At 43.7% G+C, this 20,087-nt stretch overlaps 1 protein-coding gene across 3 annotated transcripts in view; it reads right to left on the bottom strand.

The window, feature by feature from the left end:
• ACSL4 (acyl-CoA synthetase long chain family member 4) overlaps positions 1 to 17,711 on the bottom strand; it is a 40,797-nt gene extending 23,086 nt beyond the window's left edge. For all 3 annotated transcript variants that reach the window (XM_040614481.1, XM_040614482.1, XM_040614483.1), the window contains exons 1-2: positions 17,629 to 17,711; positions 16,314 to 16,396 (exon numbers count right to left, since the gene is read on the bottom strand). The gene's annotated coding sequence lies outside the window, so the exon portion shown is untranslated. The remainder of the gene's footprint in view (positions 1 to 16,313; positions 16,397 to 17,628) is intronic.
• Positions 17,712 to 20,087: the final 2,376 nt, after the last annotated feature.

The following is a 20,087-nucleotide window of genomic DNA, read 5'->3' as shown; positions in this document are numbered from 1 at the left end:
GGTAGTATTCTAGTTTACGAAGAAAACCTGGAATCTCCAAAGCAAGAAGTTGTTTACTTAAAAAAAAAACCCACCAGAGGAAGTCCTGATTCCCCTGCAACCAAACTCTCACCAACTTCACACAGAGACACAGTTCTGGCTTTAGTGTAAGTACTCAGGGTTCCTTTCAGGAAGCCCTGAAATCTTCAAAACAATCCAGTATGAATAAGTAACAACTATTTCTGCAACTTCTCTAGCATTCAGGCAGATCTAAACATTTTGCAAACCACAGTAAGCACTCATCATCTGTAAGTGGAAAGGTGGTTCTACGCAGTGAAAGATGTGAGTTGACCTGAATAATGTGGTTATTAGTTACATAGGTTATTAATTACAGTCAGTTTTTGGAAAGGAATTTAATCAGTATTTAGTAGCCTTGAATTTGTTCCAGTGCTACAACTGAAGGAGGCTAGGATTTCACAAAGAAATTACAGAAAACCTGAGAAATATCAGATTTCCAGGAAGATGCAGCAAGTTTAAACACAATAAACAACTGAGTGCATACTATCAGGCTGTCTACACATTTTGATTTCCAGATTTATACCTGTCACACACAATAACAAAAGAACATTTCTACAGATGAGAAGATTGTGATTAAATAGCAATACAAGTCAGAAGAATCTTGTGGCTAATGACAACTCTTCTGGGTTAGAAAGGTTGAAAGAATAAAAACTAAGGGAAATGATTCAGTTTTTACATCATGTCAGTGTTTTTATGAAAACAAACTCTGCCCATATTAATGCAAGTTACTCATGGTAGAAAAAAAAGTACATGAAGTCCAATTTTTGTTCCTTTCTCACAGGCAGATTTCTACATATTTTCCTTTTGTATGTCTGAGGACAATGAGAACTCCAGAGGTAACTGATGAAACACCAGCAGGTTTCGGAAGTACTTCCATACTCTATCAATGCAATAGTAGTAGCCCAAAGCCTGAGTGTTTGAGAGCTTAGTATGAGCAGTGTAAATACTAGTCCTATGTCCCAGCAAACAAGGAGAGGGGACAGTCGGTTACAGTAGATCCTGATATAAGTTGAGGGTCTCTGTTTAAATATATACATTATATCTGAAATAGCAAAACCACAAGTAGTATTAGGAAATGTTGTTTCTCTTACTGCTGCCTAAAAAGAAAAAAGTAGTCAATACAATGTTTTACTTAGCTACTAAACAAAGATCAGATTTATTTTTGGTTTCAAGAAAAATCTTATTGTTGTCTTTTATATTCATCACTACTTCTGTTTTACTACCTCAGAACATAGATGCGCTTAAGCAAAAAAATAAAAGAAAAAAATCAATTTGTAAGTTGCAAGTGTCATACATATATTGTTGCAACAACTACTGTAATGGAAACCAGACCAGCCACACTTACCCAGTATTTCTCCATTATCTAACAGACTGGTGTGAAACTCTCTCCTAATCTTGTAAGGTAAGGGCAAGCAGATATCTGTTTGGTGAGAGGGTAAGAGTTGTTTGTGTGCCCTAAAGGCAGAAAATAGAAAAGGCCAAGACAAGATTCCACAACTGAAAACCACCCACGGAGCATACACTGAACTGGGGGAGGATTTCCTCTGGACCTACTCCTCCAGCCTCTGCACTGCAAGCACCCGAGGCTCATTCGTCCCAACCTGCCTCCCTCCCAAGCCTAACCACAACGCAATCCGTACTGGTTATGTGCTGCTCTGATCAAAAACACAGGACACGCAAGGTTTCAAGTCAATCCAAGCTGTAATGCTAGCAGTCACTGCAACTAGTGGCAAACTCAGCTGTTCCAACACGTTTGTGGTAAAGGAAGTAAGTGAGAGGCATCCTTTTGTGTCCTTGGCACTTTGGTTAATGAATGTGGTCAAGACTGGTGGCTTGGACAGCCCGTAGTTCAGAAAAGGATGGAAAAGGAGAAAATCTGCAACTGAAAAATACTGGTACTGCCTCAAAACTCCTCCAACATCTACAAAATATACTTGGACAAAAGGGCACAAAAATTAAAAAGAAAGATGTATCTTCTGCATTAATAAAGAAGTATTTCAGCCTGATCTCCTCAGCATGTGCCCCAATTTCATCAGGCATTATGGCAAATGTTACTCACTCCGATGTTTCAAGGGCAGAGATAGCAACTGTGCCGTTTCCACCCAGCCTTTTCACACCAGCACATGGAAAGGGAAGCAGCGTGCTCAAGGACAAACTGTGGCGGATGCGTGGCCGTGGAACTTCTCCAGCAAAAGCTACGTAAACAGCCAAGTATGAATGTCTTTCTTCCCACGTGTAATACAAAACGGATAAACTACTTAGTTCTGTGTTCAGCTACACAACCATTCTGCAATGGAAAGGTTGTGACTGACGTGGCTCTGATGATCCAACGAGTGAGGTTTAAGTTATCATCTTTTAATTTTTTGCCTCCTTCTCTGCTGTATTTTTGCAAAGCGGTTTACTAAACTAGTGGCCTCGCCTAAGACTGTTGAATTGTACAGTCTAAAAGATCAAATCCATTTGAGACCTACAAATAAAAAGCCCTATTTGCTGCATCTCCCATAAGGTTTTTCTTGCCTGCAAGCATTGGCCTTGACAAATGTGATACCTCGAGTCAAATAATCCTCTAATACATACAATTTATACTAAAACCAGTTTCATAAATTACAAAAACAGGTTTCTCTTCTGCTTCCCCACATGAAAATCATGCCTCCTTTGAGTACAGGCTTGGTAAGTTCAAGCTTTTTGAAAATGTTCTCTTATTTTAGGCAACTGCAGATAATTCCAAAGCCTGTTATTACACCTGCTCTTTTGGAGCGTACTAACAACAGAAGAGCTCTGCTTTCACCTACCCTGTATCGGTTTGAAACTACAGACTGGAGATCAGTTCCCCTCTTCTTCTGTTTTATTTTTAGGCATTAAAAATGAAACAGGTTAAAAAAAAAATAATACTGAACTTCCAGACTATTCTGTGTAGGTCTGCATCACGTACTGTTTGTGCAGCCTTCTAGAATAATACATAAATACAAGAAAGCATTTAAACCTAATTTTTATAACCAGATTATGTTTACAATTTTCATTTATAAGGGTGATTCTAACTTGGAAATATGATTGAAGATACCAGTTACAGGGGGGAGGAAGGGGGGGAAGGCAATTCAGCTAGGAAAGGGGAAAGTAAAACAATGCAAAAGCAAAAGTGAGACCACACAGAACTTTACGACATTCCCTCCATCATATTTTTTTGTGTGTGTGTGGAATACAAGCATCTGAAAACTGGCATAATGTTCTGTGGTGTTTCTAAATTAAAAAAATTTCCTTTGCATTGAAAGGGACTAGTAACACCCACAGAATTTAGTTCTTTCAGGTAATTTCTTAAGCTACGCCACCATTTCATCTCAGCAATGAGCAGACAGTTTAGATGCTGCTTCTGTCTTAACTGGAACACAGCTGACATAAGGCAGGACTTCACCTGAAGATGGGTTTCTTAACACAAAAATTAAAACCTCTGTTTTCCCTGCATTTTCAGGGCACAAGAAAAGTAAATAACTGATGTACAATGTTTTACAGTCTTCAAAGTTAGATGTAATATTTCTGTGCCTGTAATATTCATGACTATGTCATGTGGGTACTGCAGATACAGAGGTTACACTCGTACTTTCTAACTAACATTTTGCTTCTAATTGCTAGGTGCTTCCCTGAGCCTACTGAGCATTCATTTTTATCTGTTTGCAAGTTATCATCAGTATTAGGAACATATGCACAACATACGGTTGTTTAAGAATTAGCTGCTCATCTCCCCTCACGTTATTATCCTATGCTTACGATAATCATTTCAACAACATCCTTTCCCAACATAAAGAAATTAGGATATCGAGTGCTTTTTGGTTTGCAAGTAAGATGAAGTAGTACAGGAAATAATCTCCCTAGATAAATTTTTTTCAGAATTTATCCAGAGAGAATGTATTTATGCTTATGCCTGTCAGATGCAACTGCTTCACCAGTTCTTGGAGCGCAGGCATTCAAGTTCAGACTCTGGTCAAATCACAGAATTAGGGCTGGACAAACGTTAATGATGTTTTACTGAACAAGGCAGAAAATTCATTCATGACGTTACCCTAGCTGCATAGATTAAATACTAACACTTATTTCCTGGCCTTAAATCTGGTGCATTACCAAACAGCTGTACAGCACGACCTAGGAGGAATTGTATGTACTCTTGTGATGACGCATTAGAATTACTTAAAAGCAAAACTGCATTGCCCAATATAAAATAGTAACATGAATCTGTTACTACATAAGAACAAAAGTTAAGAGAAAGTAAACACCAAACCATTCTTTTTTAATAGGATTCAGCTAATAGATTCATCTGACCAAAGCTTAGCAACATGAACACAGAAGAGCTAGTCATTAAAAGCTACTTCCTTTATAAATTTCCTGACATCTATCAGCGTTGCTCTGTAATAACCTTTTTGAGAAAGGAGCAACTCAAACAGTAAAATGTTAAAAGTGCATGAACACAAGTCCAGTCTGGCAGGCAAACACGCAGTGTAATGACAGAGATCATCATAATCCTTCTTAATGCTCTATTGAGACAGTCCAGGAACATTAACCTTCTGCATTCGATTGAAATCCAGACACAATAATGGACTACAACAGCTTCTCCCTTTTACTGTAGTTACCCTGACAGATTATAAACTTCTTATCAAAGGTCTTGCCAACAGCAACTGTTGAGTAATTCAGCAGACTGAAGTTCTACATGTAATTCTGTATTACTTCAGAAAACCTGATTGTCTCTTCAACTTCCATTTTAAAAAGAAATTCTGCCACAATTTTGTATTTACCTTTATTGCTTTTCAAAAACTCTGTTGTCTCTCATTGGTGGCATTAGGTTGATTTCTACTCAGACACTGGTAATAATTTAGGTAGTGAAATTAATTACATACTTAAAAAAAAAGGGGGGGGGGGGAGGAGCAGGGGGAAGACAGAAGTCCGTGTTCCTCCTCATTAAAGGACTGCATTACCTATCAAGAAGTGCACTGCAGGCTGGGGAGGGATTTTTCTAAAGTTCTTACAGGTTTTTCAAAATTCTGTGGGGACAGTCAACAAGGGTAACACCGGAGTCCCGAAACACACTTTCCCTTTTCTCTTAGGAGCTCATGTGCAAATGCAAATTCCTCCCTTTTTTGTGACTAAGCAAAAAGAATTAGGTTTTCTTATTTGCAATTGGAAGAAACTCCGTCCTTGCAGATGTCCTGACATACAGATGACTGAGTGGGCACTTAAAAAAAATACAAGTTCAAGAAAACCGTTCCCACCCATGGTCATCTGAAACAGCAGCCCTTGAGATTTCAAGCATGAGTCATCTCTGTTTTTCATTTCCATTGTGTAACTAGTTAAGCTGCAGAGGAAAACGGTTTGAGAGTCAGTAAAAGTTAAAAACATTAGGAGCAAACATTTTAATCTTTTGCACAATCACAGGTTTTTTTCCAGTAAAAAAGTGATGATGCCTTTTGTCAGTTTAAGGGACTGAATTTCATTGTGGTTCTAATGCAAAATTTTAGCATAGTCTATTACTTGGCTCATGGTGAACCTATCCTATCACCTTCTAGCCAAACATACCGGGATCAGTTCCAGGTATCAGTCATCTCTAGATCCACACCTGGAATTCCCAGATAAACATTTTCCTAAGACAGAACTTCATACTGCAACTTTCCGTGAGTGAACTTGCTTTCTGCTACTTTCACGTGCTTTACGATAGACTGAGATATCTCTAGGGTACATTTCTTTTAATAACATTATTTGGCAACTCAAGTACTAATTTTTACAAGGAAGATCTGGAGGTACAGGCTGGGGATGAGTTGTACATGAATAATAAAACAATGCAGCCTATACCAATTCACTCAGAGAAGCTGGGGATTTCACCCGTCAGCAAGGGAGGTAACACCGGTGATGGCACTTTCTACCACGGAAGGCAATCTTACTGATTTACTGTATCCTAACAGTTTTTTTGATTTTATCTGCACTTCATAGAGGCAGTGAGATGACCAAGCAAATTTCAGTACGCTTGCTCCAATGCACTGTGGATATTCAGGTTTTTAGATTTAACAGCTCTAAACACGATTTGTACAGTCTTCTCAGCAGTGTAACACCACCAAGACAGAAAAATAACACAAAGGCAGTCCGAACCTGAATACTAAGACAGGAGAACAGGGTAGAAACTAGCACAATTCCTAGAGAAGTTAAAACAAAAAAGGGGAAGAAAAAAAGACCTCTGAGACATTTTTAAACAGCGTGATTTTGAACTTTACCACCCCCCAATACATGTGTATGCACATTTATCACACTTCTTACTCACAGACAGCAACATGCTTGTTTCAGGTGTACAATTTCAGAGACAGGCAGCTTTTGATGTTCTTAGTCCAGAACATCCAGGTAGCTTTTTGCAAAGCAGCAGAGGCCATACTCAGAGCACTGCATCACAGCATCACATGCCCAAAGCCGGAGCTGGAAGCGGAGACAGCACAGAGCCAGTTGGCTCTGGCCAGGGAGGTGCATAACCATATAACCACAGCTGTGCCTGTGCTAATCCATCCTACCCCTCAGCAAAACATACTAGTGCAGGACACTATGCACTAGCGCAGCCACAGAGCTTCCTGAAGGGCATTTGTTCGAGCCCTGCCAGCTCAGAAGACGTTAAAAAAAACCATGTGTGACTCTCTGCAGCAAACCATACAGCTGAAACTCAAGCGGCTTGATGGCACAACTTGCTATTTAGGTAACTAGATCACCTTTACTATAAATGAAGCAGGAGTCACGGTAGGAATTGCAGAAAAAGAAAGTGTACAGCACTAGACTAAACAGACCATGAAGTGGTCTTAGACTTAAATTTTGAAGGAAGCACGAAGAGGAAACTGACGCTGTTGCCAATTCTTTCAACTTATTTTTAGGAACTTTTTTGCTCTGAAAAAGGGACAAAAAAAATCTTCAGTATGACACTGTGTATCACAACAGCAATTTAGGGTTAGTAATGAAGAAAGATATGATTTCATTTTTTAACAAATGCAGTGATAAAGTCAAAAAGCTAACACTGACAGAAAATGTTTCCATTTTCAACTTAAAAATACACAGTCCCTACTCCAAATCTATCTGCACTATAATTATCATTATAGTGATGTTAGGACAAAGTTCCCTGTTGGAAGGTCTTAGTAAGGGTTATTTAAGTGCCCACTCCCTAGTTATTGTCAGTCTTACTGCTCACTAACACACAAAAAACCAAGTCATTCTTTACCTTTAATACAACTGCAATTCAAATGTTTCTAGGTAAACACATCAATAAATTAATGAAAAATCTAAAAAAGGAAAACATTAAATAGTGAAAATTCCAGACATCTCTTAGGTTATAAACATAGCCAAACAGCCCATTCAATCCAACGTTTTCCTGGATTGGTAATATGAGCTTTGTCAGCTGTTTGTTGTCAGAACTGTCTGTACAATTGCAAAACATTACCTGCGACTTGAGAACACGGAACAGGCTGATCGTGTACTTGAGGTCAGGGGATACCACTAGAAACTCATTAACATTCTCAATTTTCACCTAAATTCTGTGTTCTGAGTGCCTGCGGATGTTTGAATAATGTAACATGCTACCACTGTGCCTGACAAAAAGTTTTTAAATTTACTCTTGGTTAAAACTGCTTTTAATAGCCTCGAGTCTAAAGCTTCAGCAATCCAGTATTCAGAGCTTACCTTTCTTAAAGGTAAATCTACTTAATGCTATCCCAAGTTATGAAAATATTTTTCATTTTCAGCTTTTTAAGGAAAGGTAAACTTAGAAACCAAGAGGTAATAGGTAACAAATTTATTAAACTGTTTTGTCTGTCTGAGGAACACCGATGAATTACCTTAGAGAAACAGCCAACAGAAACCTTACCCCGCTATGGCCTTTCAGAGAATAAGATCACACCCCCTATACATTTGCATCCAATGTCCGCTATTTGCATCCATGGACCACCACTTAGAGATGTAGGAAAACAAGGGCTAAAGCAGTCAGTGTGGTCCTCAAATATCATACTTTAGGTATAAAGTAGTATTAGCATACACACAAGCGATGCTTGTATCTTATTTTCAGGCATATACTCCAGAAATGATGATCCACCCGCAGCAACGTGGGTATTCAGGTAACAGACAGATGGTTTCCCCAAAGTCCTGTTCCTCTTTACGTGAACCCTGCTGCCTCTGCCAACTGCCACTGCTTGCTCATCTCTTTCTTCACACTGCTGTTCAGACTGATTGGGTCCAGGTTAAATGAGGATTATTTCCCAACAAGAGTAACATTTTAGGTGGGTGGAGGTTTTAACCGAGTAACGTATTCTTTACGTTGGGGAAGGAGGGGAGAAAGACTACAGGCTGGGCACCATCTGATGTTTTTCATTAGGTAATGGGATCTGGAAAGCCTTACACTTATTTCTGACTGTTCTGTGTATGTTACTATCTTTCCTCAAACCACCTCTGAGCATTCAAATAACTTGAACTCAGCTCACGGCTAGAACAAGTTTTTATCTTCAGTTATGTTAGACTAAAATTGCCAGACTGTTTAGCATGCTCTCTTTTTTCAGTTGAGTTTTATGGAACTGTAATGCATACTGCATAGGTATTGTTATTTAAAGGCATGCAAGAAAAAACATGCCTGAAACACTGAGCCTCAGTGAAACACTGAAATACACGTACAGCTTCTCTTCTATGAACTGGAAGAGCAAGGATAAGGGGTAATCCATGAACAAGCAAGCCAGACTAAGTACGGACAAGCAGGATGCTCTCCATGGTTTTCTAAGGCATAATCTTGCTCCGCTCCCTGTTCCAGCTCCCACTTTCTCACCCTGCTTTTTATTGAAGAACAGCAAGCCCAGTTTCACCTTCCAGTTGTTCCTCTTCCCTGCAGGGATACATTTCATAATGAAAGCACTTTTGACCAAGTTGTTTGAACAGAAGAGCTCATAAAAATGCAAAACTATTTGCATGCTTATGAAATCAACAGAGAATCCATTTTCATAACGAAAATTAAACACACCTATCTAAGAAAAGCACAAATACAAGGCTAACAAATTCAGTACTAAATTATACTGTGTAAATACACAGTATGAATCAGCTGTACATACAGCTGCCTTCATGGAAAATAATGTGCAAAATAAACTACAGACAGAAATGATTCTATCTTCTTCCTACTTCTGTGTCTGCTGAAAAAAGACCACGGGCACCACAAACCTGGAGCTCTTTCTTCTTTTTTCATTTTTCCTTTCTATTGCTGCAGCACTTTGCTGTTAGTTGACCATTACCAGTAGCTGCAGATTCATTGTTTCAATTCTTCTATATAACATTCAAAACAAATGAAAAATACTGCTGTAAGTCTACATCTTACTTATACAATATTCTTATTAGGCATGTTTTCGTTGTGCAGAAAACCCAAAACATGCCATACCAAGAACAGAAAAGAGGTTAGAGAGGTTAGTACCTAAATCAAATTTTAAGATACCACACAACTTGAGCAAATTACTTTATTGAGTTGAAATAAATGTGACCTTAGTGTAATGGAGACTCCAACAGCAAAGTGAAAACAGCGCAACAAGCCTGCTGGCTCTCTATCAGAGCCTTCAGGTTCATGGCAGCTAACTCAATCCAAGTCTGGACTGCATCGATGCCACTTTGAGTGTTCCCTTGAGTTGCAAATTTTGCAGGCAGCCAACTACACTTAACCCTTAAGTCGAGCCAGTAGCTCCCTACTCACTCTCACCAGCGCCAGTGCAGGGGAGGAAGTGGTAACCTTTGTTTTAGTTCAGCTGACAGAATTACTTGCACCTTTACAGCTTTGTAAGAACTTTAAAACAAGCATAAAACTGAGCTACAAGCAATAAAACAGAGCTCCTGCTGAAAGTAGCCTCCACCCATTTTTTGCCATTCCAGGCTGTCCCATCCCTTTTGCCAGAAGTCCAGTGAGTGCCGGCAGCAGCTTTTGCAAGCTTTGTATGCTCGTGGAAGTGCAGTATCAGGGGTGTGTGTGTAAGCAACCAGAAGCTGCAGCATGGTAACTTACCTACTTTTATCTTTATTGAAAGCCAAAATAACCCACCCCAAACCCCATTCCTAAACACTCAAGCGTATTATTAAAATTTTATTACAGATAAAGTATTTCAGAGTATATAAAATTAAATATGCATAATTTGTTACTTACTGAAGGTCAGGAGTTAGTACTTTTCCTAATCCAAAGTGGCTGTATGGTACAGGAAACAGCAGCTTACCACTGAGTTGACCATTCAAGCTATGAAACAAATACCCTCATTCATAAATTTTTGGGGTTTTGCTATGAGCCAACATTCAGGGTGCAGTCATATGCAGCTTCCAGCTCCTCAAACTTAGTGTTTTTCAAGTAGTGACATTTCATAGGCTGCTCCACTCCTCTAGCTTCCAAGACAAAAATATTTGTTGAGAATGACTCACTGTGTATTCTACTTATGTACTTCAGGTTAACTGAATGTAATAAGATCTTTTCAAAAACTATTGTGTGTATAACTACAAGAGAGGAAACAACAAAGCACCTGACAGATTGCTTAGGCAATGTGAAGTGCTTCAGTAAATCTGACCAGTTACATTTATTTGCTTACCCCCCCCACCCCCCAAGATACTTGCATCCTCTTATCAGGAGTATTGCAACACAAGGCTCCTTGTAACCTTACCACTAGCCTCGCTCAACCCTACAAACTCCACAGGACGCAGAGGGCAGCGCTCATTTAAACGTGGAAAGTCATTCCGCTGTATGTGCTGCCACCACAAATACCTGCAGGACTGTGAACTGCAACATTGTGTGAAGCTCGATCAAACCTCTTGTAGCACCTGCTCATCTGTAGCCTAACTTGACAGACTGTGGGCACACTTCACCTTTCACCAAGTGTGAGAAATGGACAGGGCAGGGCATTGGGTGAACACTCAGTATTTGCAGCCTAATAATGTTTCTCCGAGCACAACTTTCTTAGTAGACAGTCTGGTTTAAGTTGCACAGGTCGCTCCTAGTGTACAGGAACACACAATGAAATTCACAAAACAGCAGCTTCTTTAAAATATCAAATGACACTCATAGCCAGGTAAGCAATCATTACATGAACACAAAATAAACTTTTTATTTGGGGAAAGTTCTTCTTTTAGTAAATACTGTTGTTTATGAAGCTTGGAATTAACTCAAGTAACGTGGATTTAGAATGAGCAACTCAGTTGCTCTGTTTCCAGAAACACAGGATACCTTTAGCTTTCTCTTTAAAAGACCAGCAAGAGGTTGGCTTTGGCTTCAGACTTCACAGTACCTGAACCAAGGCAGGCAGTTCATATGTTATAGCAGAGTGGCCAGTGTAAAAAATTCAAGGACAAGAATCAACAGGTATGTCCACTTGATGCTGTGGAGAGCAGAGGATGACAGATGAAGACCAGCGGGCTCTCTCCACTGCCTGCACAGGCTCTGGTTAGGAGTTGCCTGCACTAGGCAGCATCAGCCCCCCTAGCTGCCTATAGCTGGCGACCTTTGGGTTCCACAGCCAGAAATAGGCATGCTGGAAAAATAGCCACAGGAAAAGCTACCAGGTAGCTCAGTATGGCAGTGTTTCTGCCTGTAAAAGTATTTGTGCAACAGAGGGATAGTGAGAAAAATTCACTTGCACTAGCAGACTGTTAAAGAAAACCAAACGCAAGCATTAAGTCTGTTCCTACTGTGATACGTAGCAAAGATTTTTCTGGCAGCCATGAAAAGTGCCTTAGGGCATACGTGTGCTCTGCAGTAACCATTTATTTGTTTTATATTCATTTTCCAAGAAACTTAACCAGGAAATAGAAGACACATGCACGCTTATAATAATTACTGACACCAAACAATTTCTTTGTGGTATCACATACTTTAATATTATAATTTATTTAGTTCCTGTCTATGCTAATATTTTTCTACTCCTGTGAGCAGGATTTGAACAAACAAGGCCCTTAAAAAGACTGAAGGGTCACGTACCAAGGAGAAGTTATTCAATTATTTTACAGGCCACTCTCTATTTCTGACACCGGAACAGAGTTGATGGTGTACAAGGAACATAATGGTTGCAGCAGCATGCAGGGACTGGTGGGTGGAGCCATGGCTAAAAACGCAACTATTTGGGAATGGGAGGAAATGTGTTAAGCATGCAGCAGCAGCACATGCATACTTGACATTTGTTTTGAGTTGCATTGTTTAAGGGTCAAAAATTTCAGGATGACATGAAGGTGTTTCGGAGCCCCCGGTCCCCAGTAACCCCAGCGATGTCAAAATGCACACTGGTGTGCAGATGCTCACAGGGAGCCCAGCCTTGCACACAAGGTACGCTTGCACACTGCCACAGCAGAATGATATTCAGTAAGAATCTTCGCTCAAGGGACTATTACTACTCAAGTTACTTTTCTAAAGTTTCACAGCAACCCCACAAACAAGCAGTTTTATAAGCCAGACATCTACCTGCAGTAACTACAGCTGAACCTAAACGCACATACAGAGGAAACCCTCAGTTATGGTGCGATTCAGAATGCACATCTTTTATAAGGTACAGAACAGTGGTTTAGAAAAAAACCACAATAACCACCCTTTCACATCACTTGACTCTACTGTTGCATCTCCTAGAATGTAAGTCACATTTATTAAACATGAAATTTAAAGTGCTACACAGTTAGGTAAAGCACCTAGCTCAGTAGAAGACACTGTACTAATACTATTTTCATTTTTAAATGGGTTGCACAGTATCCTAGGATAGCTTAACAAACCCCACAAGAAACAGGTCTACTGTGCAAATTAACAAGTAGTTTTGCAAAACGTAACTATTAGCTAGACATTAAGAAAAATTTTTTACATGTTGGCCATGCTTATACTACAACAAAAGCACAATGGGGTAGGCAAAACATGTCAATATCATATTTTAAAAATAAATTCATTATAATGTATAATCTAAGTATTTTTTTTAAAGAAAACCTCTAAACACAAGCATTTCTGTAACTGACTTGGTATTACTCAATCTTACTTTCTAAAGTAAGGAGAGTTAAAACAGAACACTTCAGAATTATTAAAATAATAATTTTAAAGTCTTTGATTAGTACAAAGTTAGTACAAGTACTGGGATGTGATGTGCTATTTTAAGTCTGACCTTGTCTTATCAACTGGCTTCTAATTTCACAGGCTTTCAAGCATACCTAGATTATTTTTTTAATATATCTATACATTAATATTCTAACTGCCGTTATACACCTATGCTATAAAACATTCCCGATTACCAGTGTGCAGGAATACAAGCATTTTCCCTGTGCACTAACAAAAGTCACGAGAGAAGCTGCAGCACCATCACACAGTAACACAGATGTGCATACAGGTGGTATTCTGCTCTGGTTTGACACATAACAGCTGCTATTGACAGACCAAAAAATTAAAAAAAGAAATATGAATCTATTGCCTAATAGGCAAGTCACAAGCATGCTTTTAGAAAAAGATTCTGAACTGATGGAGCAGTAACATACTCTGGGGAATCCACAGTCACATCATTATACATTGAAAGAAATCCTAGTTCCTTTGTTTTGTCCTCACTGAACAACAGTGGTGTTCAAGTATCACAGATTTAAGAGTCTCGGATTTAAAGTGATAACCAAGGATGCACCTTGGATCACTTTAAATAGAGACTCTTAAATCTGTGATAATTGATGGATCGCTTTATCTCTACCTTGAAGACAAAGATACCTCACCTTGAAGCTTGTGAACTCTCAGCTGCACAATATCCATTGATTTGGCATTAATCATACCACCAAAACCACACAAAATTTAAATGGGGAGGGGAATGTATTTTCTCAATATCTAGGATTCCTTACAAAACACTTTACCGAGCTGAAAAGTACTCTTTGATTTCAATGCAAAGTCCAAGTGCTTAGCTCTATCTGAAGCAAAGAAACAGGAAAACAATTCCTTACATCCTTCACATTACACAGCTATTAATCCAAAAGCACAGCGAGTAAAATGCGCACTGGCTTTTTGATGTGGTAGCATTAGCTCCAACCTCACTTCCATTGTAAGCAGCTCATATACACGGACTTTAAAAATCATCCATTATATAAATTGACATTCTAACAACACGCTGGCTAAAGGAAAGCATTTCTCACCCCTCCCAGTCCCATGCCCACAATCACCTTTCCTTACTTGTTCTGCTCCTCCATTTCCCCAGACTGCCGGTGCTATTTATTTCCTACTGAAAAATGGTTCAATGTGCCTTCTGAGTTTTCTGCTATATTTGGGATCATCTTAAAATGTAATATAACTCTCCAGCCAATTGTACCAACACTCCTCACTCACACACACTCCTTGTATCTAACCTCTGCAGAAGATCAGGTTCAAGCCAGCACCAAGTTTAGTCCCAACTCAAAAGCTCCTATGAGCTATGGCAGCACAGGTCACAAGCAGCACAGCAGCCTAAATAGTAGAAAGGCTTCCTATCTAGGGCAACAGCAACACCGCAAAGAATTTCCACCCCCACCACTCATTCCTAACCTCTGTATCATGCACTCGGTCAGGTAAATATTGTTATGCGTATCTGGCACATGATTAAAGCCGTATCTCGATTACATGTACACTTCATATGAAGTATTAGGTAGGAACTGATAGCCCTAAGAAGTGGGGCAGGGAAAGCAGATCTGTTGTAGCTTATTTAAGCTCTGTCCAATTATTTTTGTTGATCTCTGCAGAGCAGCTCAATGCAGATCACACTAGATACCTACTGCAGAAAAGAAAACTGAAACCACATGTCCCAGGCAGTTCTGGCAACTGGTCAGAAGTCTTCCTCTTAGCAAGCACAAGTCTTATTCCGTACAGTGTTTTTTAGTTCATGTCTGAATAAAACAAGTGAAGACTTACTGCAGCTCCAGCATCCAGGATTAAAGCAGAGCCCTCCCTGTCCACTGGTCGGACCACAAACAGCAATTTGTGAGAAAGGGCCTTGGCGCTGGCAAGCTTTGTGTCCACCACAGGTCATTACAGAAACCTGTCACACCACTTCCAGTGTGTGTTTTACTTCTGGTGTGATACAAATTACTCGGAGTGAGTAGCCACAGAAGAAATAACCAGTGCTGCATTCAGCTTTCATTTTTTACATGCCCATCCACAGAGTTCAACGTTCTGAGGAAACACACAGTTACTAAGAGTGTCAGCAGACTTATGGGCAGTCTTAATTTCCCTCCCTTACCCCAGCCAAAAAAAAAAAAACAAACACCCCAAGGAAATAAAAGCAATAGCAAAGTATTAATAATTCCTCTCCACTGTAAAGCACAGCTCTACTAGCAGAGGAGAAATACTTTAAGCTTTCCCTTGGGCCCTTCTGTACAGCCAGCCCATTCCACTAAGCACCTTCCAGATGGAGGAGTGACAGAGGGTCAATCCCAGTCACAGGGAGGAGGTAACTTTGAAATGAAGATGAGCACCAAAGTAGTCACTAATTGCTGTAGAATGCAGGAAAATTAAACAGCATGACCAACTTTTCAGACATGCCTTCCACAGAAATGGTGGAGGACACTGTACCATCTAAATCATGATCCGAAATATGGACAAATGGAACTAAAATTTAAGTTTTGTTTCTTGGGAAATTGCTTCCCTCCTATGAAGCTTCCTTCTGTCCTGAGAAAATAAATGTCCTAAAGCACAGTGACCACATGCTTGGTTGCATATACATTAAGGATTTCCCTTAATAATTAACTCCAATTCTTCTTTAGCATAAGTGATTCCTTATTCAAGTTTTCTTATAAACAAGCGCTCATTCATTTGTCATGTTAACTACCTAACTGTATGTAATCATTAACTTCAATAGATTTTGCATGTATATTTGGCCCAGGCTACTGCTTAACATTTCATTTGGGTATTACCTTCATTTAAAACAGTGTAATAGGCTGCATCTATTTTCCTAGATATGTATCTTAACAGCACTTGGAATATATTTGTCTAACACCTTGCCTTTGTGATCTGTTCATGGTTTCTCAGTTTTATAAAAAGCATAATCCTCACGTTAGAAGGAGGTGTCATCCTGGTAATTTATTATACTGAAAATTTATAGCAGCTGATAAACATTAGATTATTTCATCAGCAGACAATGGTCAACACTGTCATTTGCTTGCACAGCCTACGTTACAGATAGCATTAAAGGCAATACACACACACACACACACACACACACACACACACACGAGTAAAGTTTGCATGAGATGCAAATACTCAGGTAATTAACACATGAAAACCTTACCACAGCAGGGTTCTCGGTGGGGGGGGAAGCTCTCCCTTTCCAGTTTATACAGTTCTGTAGCTTAGGACAACAATGAAGGAGAGCTGGCAAATACAAAGAAGCGAAAGGCAAGTTAAAATTTTTCTGTGTGGAAACATGTTTTTATGTTGAAAACTTTTATGTGGAAACATTTAAGGCTTTTGTACAACTGTATTAAAACAAACTTTGTATTCATGCATGAAGAGCAGAAAAAAAAAGAAACCAATCTTTCTGAAGCTGTTGGAGCATTACAGACAAGAGACTCAATTCTGTCTCTTGTTTGGGAGAAATGCTTGGATTAGGGATTAATTTTTTTAACTATAATATTTTCACATCTTAGAGAAAAAAAGATGTCTTTAATCACTGCAGTTAGTCAGAGATGACAAATCCCAAATATTCAAAACGTAGAGCTCAATTAAGAAAAGAAAGATCCTACGTATCCGATTCCTATTTATAGCTTTACTTACTGATTTGTGCACGTCAAATTGGTAAGGCTATAAATACAAGCTTGCCTGTAGCAAAGCACGTTGGATCTGTATTTTCACACTCCAGCAGCCCGAGCAGGACAGAGCCGGCCCGCCGGGGCAGGTATTGCCCTTCCCTGACAGCCACCTCCCACAGCCGCCAGGGCTGCGGCGGTGCCTCCCCCTCCCCCCGCCGCGCCCCCGAGCATCCCCGCCGAACGCACGGTGACGGTACAGCCGCGTCAGGGACAGGGGCGCGGTGAGCTCACAGCCCGCTGCGGGCGGTAGTGGGGGCGGCGAGCGGCGTCCCCCGCGGCCCGGCCCGCACACCCCCGCCGGCAGGGCCGTGTCGGGGCTCGGGGGCGGACAGGGACAGGCCACCCGGCCGGCTCCGGCCCTCACCCGGCTGCCGGGCCGCGCGGGCTCTGCTCCCGCTGCAGCCGTGCCCCGCGCCCAGCCCCCGCCCGCCAGGGCCCCGCAGCCCCCGGGGACCGGGGCCGGGCCGAAGGGCTGGGGGGGGGGGGGGGGGGGGGGCTGCCCCAGGGGTGCGCCTAACGCGGCGGGGCGATGCGCTGGCAGCCGGCCCCGCTCCGCGCTTCCCGGCGCCCCCTTCCCCCCGTGCCCGCCGGCAGCTCCCGCCCGCGGCACAGCGCCCCGGCCCCGCGGGGCCGACCCCGCTCCTTCCCTCAGCTGACCCCGCCGCCTCCGCCCGGGCGGGCGGCAGCCGCCGGCCCATCCCCGGCGGGGGCGGAGGGGAGCAGCCGGCCCCGCTGCCGCGCCGGGAGGCAGCGAAGGGACCGGGACCGACCCCGGCCCAGCCACCGCGCACTCACCTCGCCTGACCACCTCGTCCCGGTGCTGCCGGCGGGCCCGCACCGGCTGCTAAAATGGCTGAGGGCGGCGGGGAGGAAGGGGGGAGGGAGGGGCGGGGGCGGGGCGAGCCCCCGATCTGCCGGCCCCGCCGCCCAATCCCGCCGCGCCGCCGCGGGGAAGGGGCGGGCAGGGGCGCGGGCCCGCAGCGAGGCGGCGGCCGGGGGGCGGCGGGCAGCGCCGGGGCCGGACCGGGCCGGGCGGCCGAGCGCGGTGCCAGCGCAGGGGGACCGCCGGGCCGGGCCGGGCCGGGCGGCGCGGGGGCGGCAGGCGGCTCAGCCCGCAGCACGGCCGCAGGCCCTGGCGCGGGGGGCGGGCGGCGGCGCGGTGCGCGGACCCGGAGCCGCCATCCCGCTGTCATCCGTGCGGGCGCGGCTCCCGGCGTGGAGCTGGGGGGCTGCTCGGGAAGGCGGCTGGCACCGCACGGGGGCTTCGGGCCCAGCGCCTGGCGGCGGGGCAGGGCGGGGGGGCACCCCTGCCGCTGCAGCCCGGCCCCCGCCCGGAGCCGGTGGGGCAGCACCGCCACGGGCCCGGCGCCGTGCCTGGGGCAGGAGCTCGGCAAAGGCCGGCGCCGCGCGGGGGGATGGAACTTTCTGGCAACAGCGGCCTGCGCCGTGCGCGTGCTGCGTGTAATGGTTCTGGTTCCTGGAGATGCCAAGCGCGGATCGGGGCCGCGGGGAGGCCGGGCTGGGGCACGGCGGTGCGGGGGCCATGGGATGCTCGGGGCAGCCCGTTACCGCTCTGTTCTAATTTGTTTCAAACCCCGTTGCTTAACGTCACATCATAGCTAATGAGAGGGCCCGGATTGTGCAAGGTGCCCAAAGGCAGATCTGTTCTGTGCAGACTTAAGTATTTTTTTGATCAAACCTCCCTGCATGTAGGAAAGGTGAGGCAAACTTCTACAATTTTTTTCCCCAACTAAACCACTAATCCGTTAGCCTATTTTCTAAATCTTTCTCATAAACAATAAACGGGTAAGAAAATACATTTGTAATTTGTTCCAGCTGTTTAAGACTTCCTATAGGCTTGAGTTGTCCATTAGCTTGGGTTTATGGCGATGCACCTACCAGCGGCCAAGGAAGCGTGCCCGGCGTGGCAGTAGCCACCATGGGTCAGGACAGTGGCTGCATTGGTGCAGGACAATGCCGTTCCCAATGGTGGCTGCTCATCTCCTGGGAAGGTAACGAATCCAGCAGCTATATGCAGCCTGTTATCACAGGTTCCTTGCACTACTGCTTCATTCATCTCTCTTCTAGGCTGACAGGTCTCATGTTTTGCAGGTGCAGTTTCATAGTACCGCCAACAAATTTAAATTGGAGCTTCCATCTCTCTACCTCAAACTGCATGTTCTTGCTCCCACATGGATTTCCAGTGCTCCAGGCTGTGCACTTCTGCCGAGTGCAGCTCTTCCCTCATTCCTTTATGCCCCCCCTGCCGGAGACCTCACCAAGCCGTGGGACCACCTCATCAACCTCTTCTTGGCCCTTGCAATGGGCAAGCTGCCCTTGCATGCCATAGCAAGAAGTTCAATGGAGAATCCTGGTGCCTGTGGGGCTTAGAATTGCAGAATCACAGACTGGTTTGGGTTGGAAGGGACCTTAAAGACAATTTGGTTCCAGTCCCTGCCACAGGCAGGGACACCTTCCACCAGACCAGGTTGCCCAGAGCCCCGTCCAGCCTGGCCTTGGGCACTGCCAGGGATGGGGCACCCACAGCTGCTCTGGGCAGCCTGGGCCGGTGTCTCACCACCCTCACGGTGAGGAATTTCTTCCTAATATCTCATCTAAATCTCCCCTCTTTCAGTTTAAAGCCGTTGCCCCTTGTCCTATCACTACATGCCCTTGTGAAAGCTCCCTCCAGCTTTCCTGCAGCCCCCGTCAGGCACTGGCAGGCTGTGCAGGGTCTTCCTGGAGCCTTCTCCTCTCCAGGCTGAACCACCCCAACTCTCCCAGCCTGTCTTCACAGCAGAGCTGCTCCAGCCTCTGAGCATCTTCATGGCCCCTCCGGCCTCCCTCCGACAGGTCCGTGTCCTTCCTGTGCTGGGGCCCAGAGCTGCACGCAGCACTGCAGGGGGGGTCAGGAGAGCAGAGAGGCACAATCACCTGCCTCACCTGCTGGCCACGCTGCTTTTGGTGCAGCCCAGGATACCGTTGGCTGGCTGGGCTGAGAGCGCACATCGACAGCTCATAGTCAGTTTTTCACCCACTAATACCCCCAAGTCCTTCTCCTCAGGACAGCTCTCAATCCACTCGATCCATTGCCCAGCCTGTACCTGTGCTTGGGATTGCCCCAACCCACGTGCAGGACCTTGCACTTGGGTCCATTCATGTCCCCACAGCGGGCACCACTGAATGACATCCAGGCTCAGTGGCATTGTCAGGGGTGCTCAGTGAAATGCTTTGTTTGTTTCAGAAGGATGAAC

This window comes from Falco naumanni, chromosome 14, assembly GCF_017639655.2.
Source record: "Falco naumanni isolate bFalNau1 chromosome 14, bFalNau1.pat, whole genome shotgun sequence".
In the NCBI taxonomy this organism is placed as follows: Eukaryota; Metazoa; Chordata; class Aves; order Falconiformes; family Falconidae; genus Falco; species Falco naumanni.
Note: the sequence above shows the minus strand (reverse complement) of the source record. Positions and strands in the feature narration are given on the sequence as shown.